At 41.0% G+C, this 12850-nt stretch overlaps 1 pseudogene; it reads left to right on the forward strand.

The window, feature by feature from the left end:
* The first annotated feature begins 709 nt into the window (after positions 1-709).
* On the forward strand, positions 710-5634 carry LOC147422707 (uncharacterized; annotated as a pseudogene).
* Positions 5635-12850: the final 7216 nt, after the last annotated feature.

Consider the following 12850-nt stretch of genomic DNA (forward strand, 5'->3'; position numbering starts at 1 on the left):
GCACAATGCATGTCCTACTTGTGGGCCATCATTGGTGACAAAGAGGCCAGATGCCTTGCGCAAGGTAATCTATCCAACCAACCATCATTTATTACCCCAAGGGCATAAAAAGCACAAGGCTGCAACAAATGGGAAGACCCCTCTGAAGCTCACGATTGTAGATTGGGCAGCCATTTGGGAAGAGCACCACAACAAAAATCCGGCTTCATGTCCTCCACCAAAAGGTATGTCAAGGTATTCCATATTGGAAGGACTTAAAAATACAACACCTCTTGGATCCCATGCACATATTCAAGAATGTAGCTCAAACACTATAGGACCACATTATTGGCAAGAAGGACTCTTTGGGTACGAGGGAGGAATATTTGAGGCTTTTGAAACGTCTCCCCGCCTCTACCACTCCACGCTGTGCCCCCAATGGAAAGATTGTGCTTCCTAAAGAAGCACGGATGCTAGCCGAAGAAGAAGTAGACAAAGTGAAGGGTACCATTGCTTCTATTAGCACACCAACAGGATACATAAGGTTGCTAAAGGGAGCTTTCAGAAAAGCGAAGAAGGGTGGAAGCGTTCAATTGTATGGGTTGAAGTCCCATATTTGACACAAGATGCTTCAAGTAATTCTCCTATCCCTATTCTATCTATAGTTTATGTATATGACTTTCTCTTTCGCTTCCCATATTTTACATTGTAGTTCATTCTTCCGGTGAGTATGTGTATATGTTGGGACAAGAAATTCAGGGATTCTATTTTCAAACTTGGAGAGCTAGTAAGGTACACCACAAGACTCCACTCAACTACACCTTTCTTATGTACACAATAATTTCAAACAAGCACTTAGTGTATCTTTGTGTGTTTTCTTGCAGATTTGTAAGCTCCAAGGAAATTGAAATAGATGCTATCCCTGCTGCTCAAACACTTGCAACAAAAACTGTGTGTGCCATTGAGGATGCATTTCCTCGATTGGTCCTTCTTAATCAAATTCACCTCTTAGTTCATGTGGTGGAGGAGATTGCTATATGTGGAGTAGTGCACGCACGATGGATGTTCTTATTAGAGAGGTTTTTAAAGACTCTCAAAGATTTTGTGCAGCTACGATCTCAACCAGAGGCATGTATGGCCAAAGGGTGGATCGTGCAAGAGGCATTTGTTTACATATAAGAGTATTTGGCACAAGTTGATCCTTGGTCAGACGAGGAAGATGCAAGGATGACTTCACACTTGCCAAGTGGAAAGGGAAAACTACTTAACATGGATATGAATCTATCTCGAGTGGTCAATAACTTTTGTATTCTCAATGCAAAGATTATGACCAAGTGGGTGGACTTATGGACAGTGGCAAAGGCAAGGCGTTTGCAAGAGAGAGAAGGATGGAAACAAGGACATGGAGGAAGTAGGGCACCCCCAGTGCCTAGACACCTTGCATGTTTCCCATATCTCATTAGTGTGAAGTGGATTCATGAGAGAATGACCGAAGCAAAAGCGCGCGGAGAAGACATCAGCAACAAAGAATGGGAGTATGCACGAGGTTGCGTACCAAAGGTAGAGTACTCATATACCTAAACCATATTGTAAATTTTTGTGTGTGGTATCTTTAATTTGTATTTGATAAAATATTTTTTTGCTATTTTGTAGTGCCTTTCCTTTAACTCTATGCGGTCAAAGGGTCGCCACTTTGGTATGCGCCACATTGACGAGCGTAGAACCACCATGAATTGTGCCATCATGGGCAACTTTGACACAGACGGTGATGAATCCAGGTACTGCGGAACTATTGAAAGGATACTAAAGGTTAATTTTAGAACCTTTCATACCTTCATATTCAAGTGCAAGTGGTTTGCAAATATGTCTAGACGACATGAGAATGGCCTCTACATGGTGGACTCTATTGTGCATCACACAGGGTGGTATGACAATTTAGTTTTACCGACAATTGTGCACAGGTGAGTGGCATTTATCTTTTTTATTCTTATTTTCTTGTAGCATTAATTATATCAATGTTACTCACTTTGAGCTTCTCTTTTGTAGGTCATCTATATCCTAGCAATCCACCAACCAAAACTTTGGTTTGTAATTCCCATAACACCTTGGGGGAGAACCATTTTTTCCACTAAAATGAAGTGAAGACCATCTTCGACCCTCTTCCACCTCCGACTTTGGATGAGGTGGAAACAGAGGAGAGGGAGGTCAATGAGTCAAGCCCGGAGGTGGAAAGTCTTAGCGAGGATGATTGTCATGATGATGAAGATGATGAATTCAAAGATGATGAAGCCAACGCATCCACAAACGACAATTCTGTTTCTCTCTTTATTGATTTAGGAGCTATGGGCTTAGAATTGGATGATGCCTCATGTAGGGATATTTTGGAAGATGATTCATAAACATTTTGCAGTTGTGAAGTTTTTTGGTCATGTAATCCATTCATCTATCTCTTCCCCCTCTTCCTCTCTCTAATCAAGTGGCAGTGACTATTTTAGCTGTAACCAAGTCTGATCTCTCTCTCTCTCTCTCTCTCTCTCTCTCTCTCTCTCTCTCTCTCTCTCTCTCTCTCTCTCTCTCTCTCTCTCTCTCTCTTTTCTTTTTAAATTTGAAACTTTCATAGAATATTTTTTAATTTTAATCGAGAGGAGGGAAACACCAAAATTTTAAGAAGGGGGGGGGGGGGGGGGGGGGGGGGGGGGGGGGGGATGTTTAAGCCAGAATTTGAAAGTTTAGGTGCTAATTTTTTTTGTCAAAAATAAATGCGATAATACAAGCGGTAATAGCTGAGGTAATAAACGTGGTAATAACCGCGGAAAAACTCGCAGTAATAGTTGAAATAGGAAAAAACCCCCACCCTACTCTCTCTTCCTTCTCCAGCTGAGTTTGACCTTCTCTCTACAAAACACGATAAAACAGTGCGGTAAACACTTAGAGACTTTTATAGTGATGCAAAGTGCATTGGCATCCCAATGGAAGCTAATGGAAAAGTAAGAGAAACCACCCTTGAAGATCCATTTGAGCCTACCAGATTTATCCAAGCCATTGGATGTGTGCTCTGGCATACAATATGTAGTTTTGCAACATAGCAAATAAATGCAAAAGCTAAGCATCAACCATTGGAAAGATATTAAAAGAACCCTTATATACATCAAAGGAACAAGAAAACTTGGTCTGTTTTGATCTTTCACCATCAACTAGAGTTACACTTACAAAGAGAGATTGGGGTATCAATATCTATAGTGGTTAGTAAATAAGTGGTTAGCTCTTTGTACTTGGCAACGCATGTATATTATGGCTTAGTAAAAGGAAACCATGTTGAGATATCGAACTCAACACATGCTATGACCGGATGACTTCTTAACTACCTTAATCACCAACACGAGGTAGCAGATATGAGAATTTAACACTTCTATTATAGTTGGACTTCACCAACATGGTCTACCTATCGAGAGATTGTGTTTTCACACAAAGGTTTAGGTTTTTACAAATCTCCCATTCTAGTGTAGTAGGAAGCTCAATTGGTTCTATGGTTTTTACAGCTATTGTAAATTAGTATGAAGCATTGCATTGGGTGTATATACAAATATTTGGTCACATGTCATGAGAAGAACATGTTCTTTTTGGTATGCTGTAGGTTTTATGCAAAATTTTTATTCTTTGCAACAATGTCTAATAATGATGGAATCAAATGGTATTGCCATTGAGAAGCCGGACAAGAGCAACTTCCATGCTTGGAAGTTTAAAATGACCAATTCCATGATGGGTAAAGGTCATCATGATTGAATTAAAGGTGAACATGAAGATGCACCAATGTTGCTTTAGAAGAATCCTACTCTAAGTTGCATAACACGTTGTACGGGAAACGTATAATACGTCATATACGAGCGTATTTTACATGACCTCATATTATACAGGCGTATTATACGGTGCCACGTCAGCAAAAATGGGTAATGTATTTTTTTCCTAGTTTTTTGATCGAAAAAACTTGTGATCGAAAAATATTTAGGACAAAATATTTTTTGATCAAAGAATGTTGATCGAACAAAAAGTATATATATCGGCAACGCGCCTTGTTGAGACTAGCATTCATCAGAAAAGGTATTCTATGTCAATAGTAGACCAAAAAAGTAAAATTTTATATTATTTTAAATTATTAAAATTTAAAATAGTTTTAAACCTTTTGATTAAAATCAATTTAATGTTTTATTAAAATTTGATTGTTTATTTCTTTCTAAATCAAATTATGTAAGCTTTGTATGTTGTGTAGAGCTCAAACTCTTAGTCATACAAGGTGTTTATTTTTTAGGAGTCACTTGCTATGTGCTCAAATTACTTACATGTGGAAGAATTAGTGATATAATTTAGAGATTATTGCTGTGTGTAGAGTGTACTCTCACATGAGGTTATCTGTCAACAAAATATAATAAAATAGAGGTTATTTCTTTTTAGGTAGGTTTGATTTTGATGTCCGGATACTTTCTCACCTCAAAGTGAACATAGATATAAAATTTTTTTGTCCTGTGTAGAGCCATCACACTATGCTCTCACTGGAATCAAAATTTAGGAATCTCATGTCTAAATACATTGATATTACATTATCTTTATTTGGATTGCTACGTACCATACTGTGTGATCGTACACGTGCATCAACAATAGATAGTAAGCTTTCAAAGATCTACAGTGGAGTGTGAGAACTTCATGTTCGCACTTTAGATGGATATGACAATCGTCAAGGTTTGCAATTAATCCTCATGTTCCAAGGAGAACCAATTGAAAGATTTGATTAATATTATCAATTATTGTAATGTGAAAGAGCCTTAAGCTTGCACTTTAGATAAATCAATATAGTGCAACGTGATGATGAGTTTTGTTTGTATTGTTTTAAATAAGTGATTAAGATTATTGTAATGTGTGAAACCCAAAAGCTTGCACTTTAGATGAATCGATATAGTGCAATATGATTGAACTGTTTTGTTTGAAGTGATGACGTTATTTAATGCCTCCATATATAATTTGATTGACATGAGTTTATTGAAGAATGTAAGACTATTATTGTTTATTGTTAGACTAATTGATAATGTGGACAGATTTTGATCAATATATTGATCGATAGAGCATTGCTTGTGTAGTTTGTTGCTTTGAATTAATTTTGACCTCACAATTAACAAGTGGATTTTTTGATATGGTAGTTTAAATTTATCTGTCAGCATGTTGAAAGGCCATAAATGGAGTTACATCCACGAGCTGCGTGATGGAAATAATACATCTCAATTGAAATGCAAGACATGCGGCCATGAATTCAGTGGTAATGCGACCATAATCTAAGAGAATTTGTTTAAAGTCCCTGGTAATGTGTACTCCGAGTGTAAGGCTTCACCAAGAGATATTCATGCTAGATTGCCAAAGTATGCTCGCATAGCAGAGCAAATTCTTGCAGGTAAAAATAAAAGTGCTAATGCCAAACAAGTTGCAATTATGGATGTTGAAATGTTTGTTGTCAATGAGAGGACAGAGCATGTGCCTACGGAAGCAAATGATCACTCTCCCCAGTCAACTCCTTTTCATGGACATCCTTCAACGTCAGTAGCAACAGATCCTGGCTCAACTAAAGTTAGTAAAGCATCATCCAATGGCCAAACATTTATGGAGCAATAGATAAGCAATGGTTTCTTGAGTTGCACTTGAAATGGACGCAAGCTTTTGTGGCATACGGTATACCATTCAATGCTATGCACAACCCCATATTTCAAGATACTTTAATGAGTACGGCCAAAAAAGGGTTTGTGCTTCTTGATTACAATAAGATGTGTACAGAGTATCTAGATAAGTGAAAGATAGTACTGAAGCCATCCTCAAGCACACGGTGATGGACTTTGCTCCTGCATATGGTTGCACCATCCATCCAACTGTGAGAAGAAGCCGCTCATCAATGTGATGCTTATCAATCCTAGAGGGTCTATGTTCGTAGAAGCCATTGACACCTCTTTAAAAGAGAATACCAATGATTATCTAGCAAGGATATATGAGCATGCCATAGCAAAGGCAGGTGGGCCAAACAATGTGACTGCAATTTTCACAGATAATGCATCCAATCACAAGGTTGCAGGAAGGGCTATCCAAGTTAAGTACCCAAAAATTACTTGGGGGCCATGTGCCGTGCATACTCTTAATTTTCTATTAAAAGACGTTGGGAAAATGGCCGTAAAAAAAAAAACACTGCTGAACGCAAATCATGTGGTGAAATTTATTAGAGATCATCAATTTTTGTATGCTCTTTTTTTATTAAAATCACCTAATAGAACTTTGCAGATATTTTGTGCGACAAGGTTTGCAACCGCATACTATGTTCTTATCACCTTGCAAGAAGTGAAGCCTGCATTGATTGAAACGGTAGCCAATAGACGATGGGATGCTTGGCTTAGCAAGTATCCTAGCTACCAAGAGGCAGCTACAAGATGTGTACAGCTTGTGAACTCGCAAGTTCTTTGGCGCAATGTAGAGAGAATTGTCACCCTGACCAAACCATTTGTAGATCTTTTGCAAATAGTCGACAAAGACTCTTTTGTCTTTGGTCGAGTCTATTGGTATAAGTTAGAGGCATTATGAAAAATAAGAGCATGTTGGCTTTGGTGCAAAAGACAAAGCTTCCATAATCACAACTGCCAACAAGCGATTGGTGCAATTGCATACGTCAATGCATGGTGCTACATTTGTATTGGATCCCAAATTTCAAATGCACCAACAATTGGCCAATAAATAATTCATGAGTAACAAGAGGACTATTATGACAAGAGGATGGGAAGACTGATTTTCATCAACGAGTTGATTATGGTAATAGAACTGGCATGTTTCAGGATCCATGGCATATAGATGCCATTGCACACACAAGTGCACCTCTATGGTGGAAGGAGTGTTGTGGGGAGAAAGTGGAGCTACAACACGTTGCTGTTAGAGTTCTATCTATTGCTGCATCAAGTGGAAGTTGTGAGAGAAACTTGTTGCTTTTTTGACTTTATGCATACCAAGAAACGAAATTGGCTTCATCATAAACATGCTACTGATTTTTAGTTTATGTTTTCTACAACATGAGACTTATTGATAAGCCAGTCAACATTGCTTCAAGAGTAGCACAAAAGCACTATGGTGTTTTTCAAACCCATGAAGCTATAGTTGCGGAAGAAGATAATGACGATAATATGGAATGGGAGATACCTTCAGAATGCTCTGATATGGATTAAATAGATTATATGATTGGTGTGTTTGATGGAGACGAAGATGTATGACTAAAGGCCTATAAGTTTTTCTTGCTATGAGTATGTGAAATTTATGACACATCGCCATTTTACACTACTAGATGTTCACCTCTCTCTCTCTCTCTCTCTCTCTCTCTCTCTCTCTCTCTCTCTCTCTCTCTCTCTCTCTCTCTCTCTCTCTCTCTCTATATATATATATATATATATATATATATATATATATATATATATATATATATATATATATATATATATATATATATATATATATATATATATATATATATAGATATAGATATCACATTACTTTTGCAATAAGAGTCATAATTACAGTTAGATACAATAAAATACAATTTATTTGATTGAGAATCCAAAAATGGACAGTTGAGGGGATAAATGACAAGATGTGATCACAAAAACTGTAGCCCTTTGCCAAAATAGATAGGGGTAAATAGATAAATGACGAGATGAAAATTTCATCAATTTTTAAGGAAATATTACCTCATGGTTTTCAAAACAATTTCTAGTGTCCACAAAAGTGATTTGACCTTTACAATTTGCTATTTTTGGCAAAATTCACCATTACATCCACTTTGGGAGATTACTGTGCAAGAAAAGAAAAAATATTCTACACAATTTTAATTTTTAATCAATTAGATGGGATTAAGCTCAATGGATTCATGTACCCTTCTCAACACAAAAAAAGTGTAGTGAAAGCATGAGACAGTGAGACACATAATATCCCCTATTGCCTGTACATAAGCAACTCAGCTTATGACCTATTTGTGTCTCAACAAGATCCACCCATTGCTTGAATACATCATTTCACAATGGGGTATGCCTATACCTTCTAGCTTGCATCATCAATAAATGGGACAAAGTACATAGCAATTAGCACCTCCACGAGAAGAAGTGAAATAGGTCCACATACAACACCATGCACAAGAGCTAGCTTTTCCAATTTTGTGGTGGAATGTTCTTCTTATAAGAAGAACGAGCATGCCAACCATAAATCCAATTGAGATGCAATTCTCACAAATATCAAAAGAACTACAATCAAACACATGGATATTGAAAAGTGTCAATATTTTCATTCCTTTCATTGGCATATGCCCCCAATTCTTATGCCTTTGACACATTGGAGGTCGCTCGATGATCCCAACAATGTGATCAACAACATTGGCTACAAAAAGAGAATACAAAGTGTTTCTTTCAAGTCCTTTATCCAACACAAAGTCACCCTTTGCGAGCTTCCAAGGCTTGTGAGAGATAGGGCGAGGGCAAGTTTGGGGCTAGGGCCGAGCTAGTGCTATGTAAGGGGGAGTACTTCTTCAGTACCTAAGTCGATTTCTTGAGTTGGATCTTGATAGTTTTCTGGGTTCAACTCTTCAGCTACATCCTGACTAGCTTCTATCAATGCTTCCACATCATGTGTAGGAGTCTGATCCATTGGAAAGTCTTGTGCCTACTCCTGTAACCATCCTTGAGGGAGTTCCTCCAGAGGCAAGTCCTCTCTACCTTTCTTAGAGCTGGTTTTCTTACTCTTTGGTGGGGTGGCATTGGTCCTAGCCTTGTGCTTGGATTGGGAAGAATGAGCTGGCTGAGTTTCATGCTTTGGATCCTCTACTTGTTGCACCTACATGGGAGACTTCTTACCACACCTATGGTTAGTGATGGGCTCTTTGAGACCAAGAGACTCCACTTTTTCTTTGATACCTGTGTCTTCCTCCATCCTTGTGACGACTGCAAAACAATGAGGGTCAGGGGGAGGTGCTTCTAACCACTTCAAGAGATCAATATCTTCACTTAGGACTATGGGTAAGACCTCTTCCTCTTGTGGGGTCTCCTCGATCGCTTTAGCTTTTTCCTTTTGGTCATCATGTTGTGCAATATTGAGGAAAGACCTTCTATTGGATGGGTTGGCTCCACTTTCTAGCTATATTTTTCTATGCCATGTGTTTGGTGTGGTGATCAACATTGTCATGAAGTGCACGAGTATGCCATAGCCAAGGCCTACCAATCAGCAGAGGGAAACATCCATCCACTTTTGGTAGCTGGACCACCACAAAATCAAGCCAAACAGTGAAGTCATCTACTACCGTTGGGACTTGCTCCATCACTCCGACTGGGTGCACTTTGTGTTGATCGACTAAGGTGACAATAAAAGTGGCACTGAAGAGGGAGAATAGGGAACACGCCCGACACAAACACAAGGGCCTCTCTATAGCTCAGGGTATCCACCGCACCCCTATCCTCTCAGAAAACACCTTCGAAAACACACTTTACACTAGCAGACCACCGCGTGCTCAATTTCCACTACTCACACACTCCACACATCCACCACAAAATGCACACATGCTGCCACGATCTGTATCCACCCTTACACACGCTCACAGCCGCTCAATCTCACTCTCTCACACAAAACACCGTCGGTCCGGGGGGGCACACACATCCACGATGCCGGCACCAAAGGGAAACATGAAAGCAGGAGAAAGAGAAGGGGGGAAGGGGAAACAACAACAATAGGGGGCAACGGTGGCTTGATTGCACTTCAAAAGGCATGTACACTGGCTTGCACTACCATCACTATGGCCATTTTCAAGAAAAAGTTACAAAGGGGTTGATCTATCAGAGAACCCCGCTTTGCAGGCTTCAAAAAGCACAAAAAAATCCCTTTTAATTTGACTAAAATTTGAATTTTATAAGACGGGCTTTAATTTTGGAATTTACACTTTAATTGGTCCATCTGGCACCCTTATTTGGCATTTTTGGAAGGGGGAAACCACTTTACTCTTTCTCTGCTCTCTCTTTCTCTCTTTGCACTGGGGGGGGGAGGGGGGCCCCTAGGCACTTTTTTTTCCTCATTATTTTTACCCCTTTGGGCCTACCTTTGCACTGCTCTTTTGGCTCCTCTTTGACCCTTGGCCACCTTTTGTCCGGCTCTCTTGACCTACCCTTCACCAGCCTCTTCCCTCTCTTTTTTCTCTCCCCTCCTTCTTCTTAGACCGGCTTCCACTTTTGCCTTTTGCCCTTGCTCAGCATGCCTTGGAATGGGCCCCTTTGATTTGCCTTGTATGCCTAGCGGCCTTCGGGGTTTTCTTTCTCTCTCTCTTGCACACTGTGGGACCTCCCATTTTGGCATCTAATCTCCCGGCCATTCCTGCCCTTTCGTCATCTCTGGGGCGCGGGACTGCCCTCTCACTTGTGCCTTGGGGAGGGGGACATTAGCAAGGTCGCTAATGCCTCCCCTCTAGCCTTCAAAAAGGACCCTTTAAAGGCCATGGGAACGGGCCCCCATTGTGCGCTGCCACGTCAGCGGACTACGGCCGCCGACCACAGGCTACTCCCTCTTTCCTCACGCGGGCGCCACCGGCGCCACCCCTCCCCACCAAAATCACCTCACACAGCGCTCGACATCGCCACCGGGCAATTCCATAGCCAGAGGAGCACCAAGCTTAGCGCTCCTGCTTCGACATGTCCTATGGGCACCCCTTTGCAGCCTTTATAGCCCCGATTCGCATGTACCCACTGTGCATATGGGTTTGGTCTCCGACACGTGGCAACCCAAGAACCCGATTGACAAGCTGTCGATTTGTGCTAGCTCCACATGATGCATACTATCTTCGAGAACCTTGGAAACGCCAAAAAGATGCCAGATGGCGCATTCTCCGATACGGGAAAGTGGGCTCAAACCTAGCCCCCGAAAAATCTTCACAACAACTGATCATAACTTGCTAACCAGAGCTCCGATTTGCGATCCGAGAAGACAGGCACGCTCCACAACTCGAGCACTACACATGTATCCACTAGCACTTGCATGGGCCACCTGTCCCCAACTGCCCTATCTGTCAAGGTTCTAAAACACCTTCTATCTTGAATTGCAATATCTTGAGTACTGGGGCTCCGTTTGACGAGCTATCTGGACCAGCTTCTAGAGCACATCAAGCACTACATTCCACAGCACTGACTTGGCATTTTGGACACCTGCATCTACTATCCCAACTGAGCCAACTTGGAGATTTTTTAGCCTAAAAAACTGCTCCAGACATACTTTTCCGCTATCCTTTGGCTGCCCAGGATCTTGGCACCTACCCTAGCCTTCTGCACTGCACTTGCCTGCTGCCTTTGCCTAGCATAGACCATTCCCTAGCTTAGACCAACTTTGGTTGCGCCATCATTGCCCAACCCCCTCGTTGAATATTTGTGTTCGACCAAAAGTATATGTACAAAACTTTAAAATTGGCACATCAAATTGACGGTTAAAAGCACTCGCACAACCATAACTGTATGTACACGCTATGTACAAAAGCTTCATCTCCTTTCTCTCGCACACCGCATGCTTTAGGTGGGTTGCCCACCCCCCTTGACTACAATTTGCTGCACCTCGGGCACTAAATCCCTCTCGAAATACAGCTTGAGCCGCACACCATTCACTCTGTTCCTAAGAAGCTTGCCATTTGCTCTTACCAGTTGATAGGTCCCATTTGGAAAGGTCTTTTGCACTTTATACGGACCTTTCTACTTCTTCTTGAACTTATTCTGGAATGTGAAATCCAGGTAGCTTTTGTACTTCATGACCAGGTCTTCTTCTTCCATCTTGTATGGCAAGTTCTGATTGAACTTGGCAACCCGCTTCTCTCTTTGCTTCACATAATAGACTGCCTCTCAGTCCATCTGCAAAGCCTCTAAACCATTGGCTATCCGATCCTTTAGAACTCCTTGTTGAGTGGCATTGACATGCCACATACCCTTCAATGCACCTAGTTGCGCATGCACCGGCAACACAACCTCTTTACCATAGACTAGCTCGAATGGAGTGAAATTTGTAGCTACTTTATAGGATGTTCTATATGCCCACAGACACTTCTCTAGATTTGTTTCCCACTCAGCTTCTTGCTTGTAAACGTACTTCGTTAACATCTTGACGATTGCCCATTAGCACTTTCGACTAGACCATTGCATTGGGGGTGATAGGGCGAGGAAAACCGATGCTGAATCTTTAGCTTTTCCACTAATGCACTCATGAGCTTGCTTCTAAACCCGTGCCCCCTATTAGAAACTAACACCCATGGAACACCAAAATAGCAACAGATGTTATCAAACACAAACTGAGCTACCACATTAGCATTCACTTCCTTCACAGCTTTGGCCTCGACCCATCTTGTAAGGTAGTCAATGGCTACCACCACGTACTTCTTACCGCTAGTAGACTTGGGAAGAGGGCCTATTGCATCCAAACCCCACTTCTCTAAAGCACTTTGTGTGATGATGACACCTTGTGACTCCACTACCAGTCGTCTTTCACCTATAATCTGACACTCGTGGCACGTCTTGCACCAATAATGCACGTCCTTCACCATGGAAGGCCACCAAAAGCCTGCTCTAAGCACTCAAAATAGAACTTGGTCTTTACCCTGATGTCCACTTTCTTTGTGGCATTGCTCCAACACCATTCCTATCTCTTCTTTGTACAACACCCTTCTAAGCACTCCGTCACGCCCATAGTTCATGCGATCCTCACCTACCAGTGTGAATTTGCGGGCCTTTTGCACCACTCTTCTCTTCTGTAACTTGGATAAACCCTCTAAACATTGTCGTGTACTAAAAAATCCTTCAAT

Source organism: Adiantum capillus-veneris, chromosome 27, assembly GCF_014529385.1.
Source record: "Adiantum capillus-veneris isolate H3 chromosome 27, ASM1452938v2, whole genome shotgun sequence".
In the NCBI taxonomy this organism is placed as follows: Eukaryota; Viridiplantae; Streptophyta; class Polypodiopsida; order Polypodiales; family Pteridaceae; genus Adiantum; species Adiantum capillus-veneris.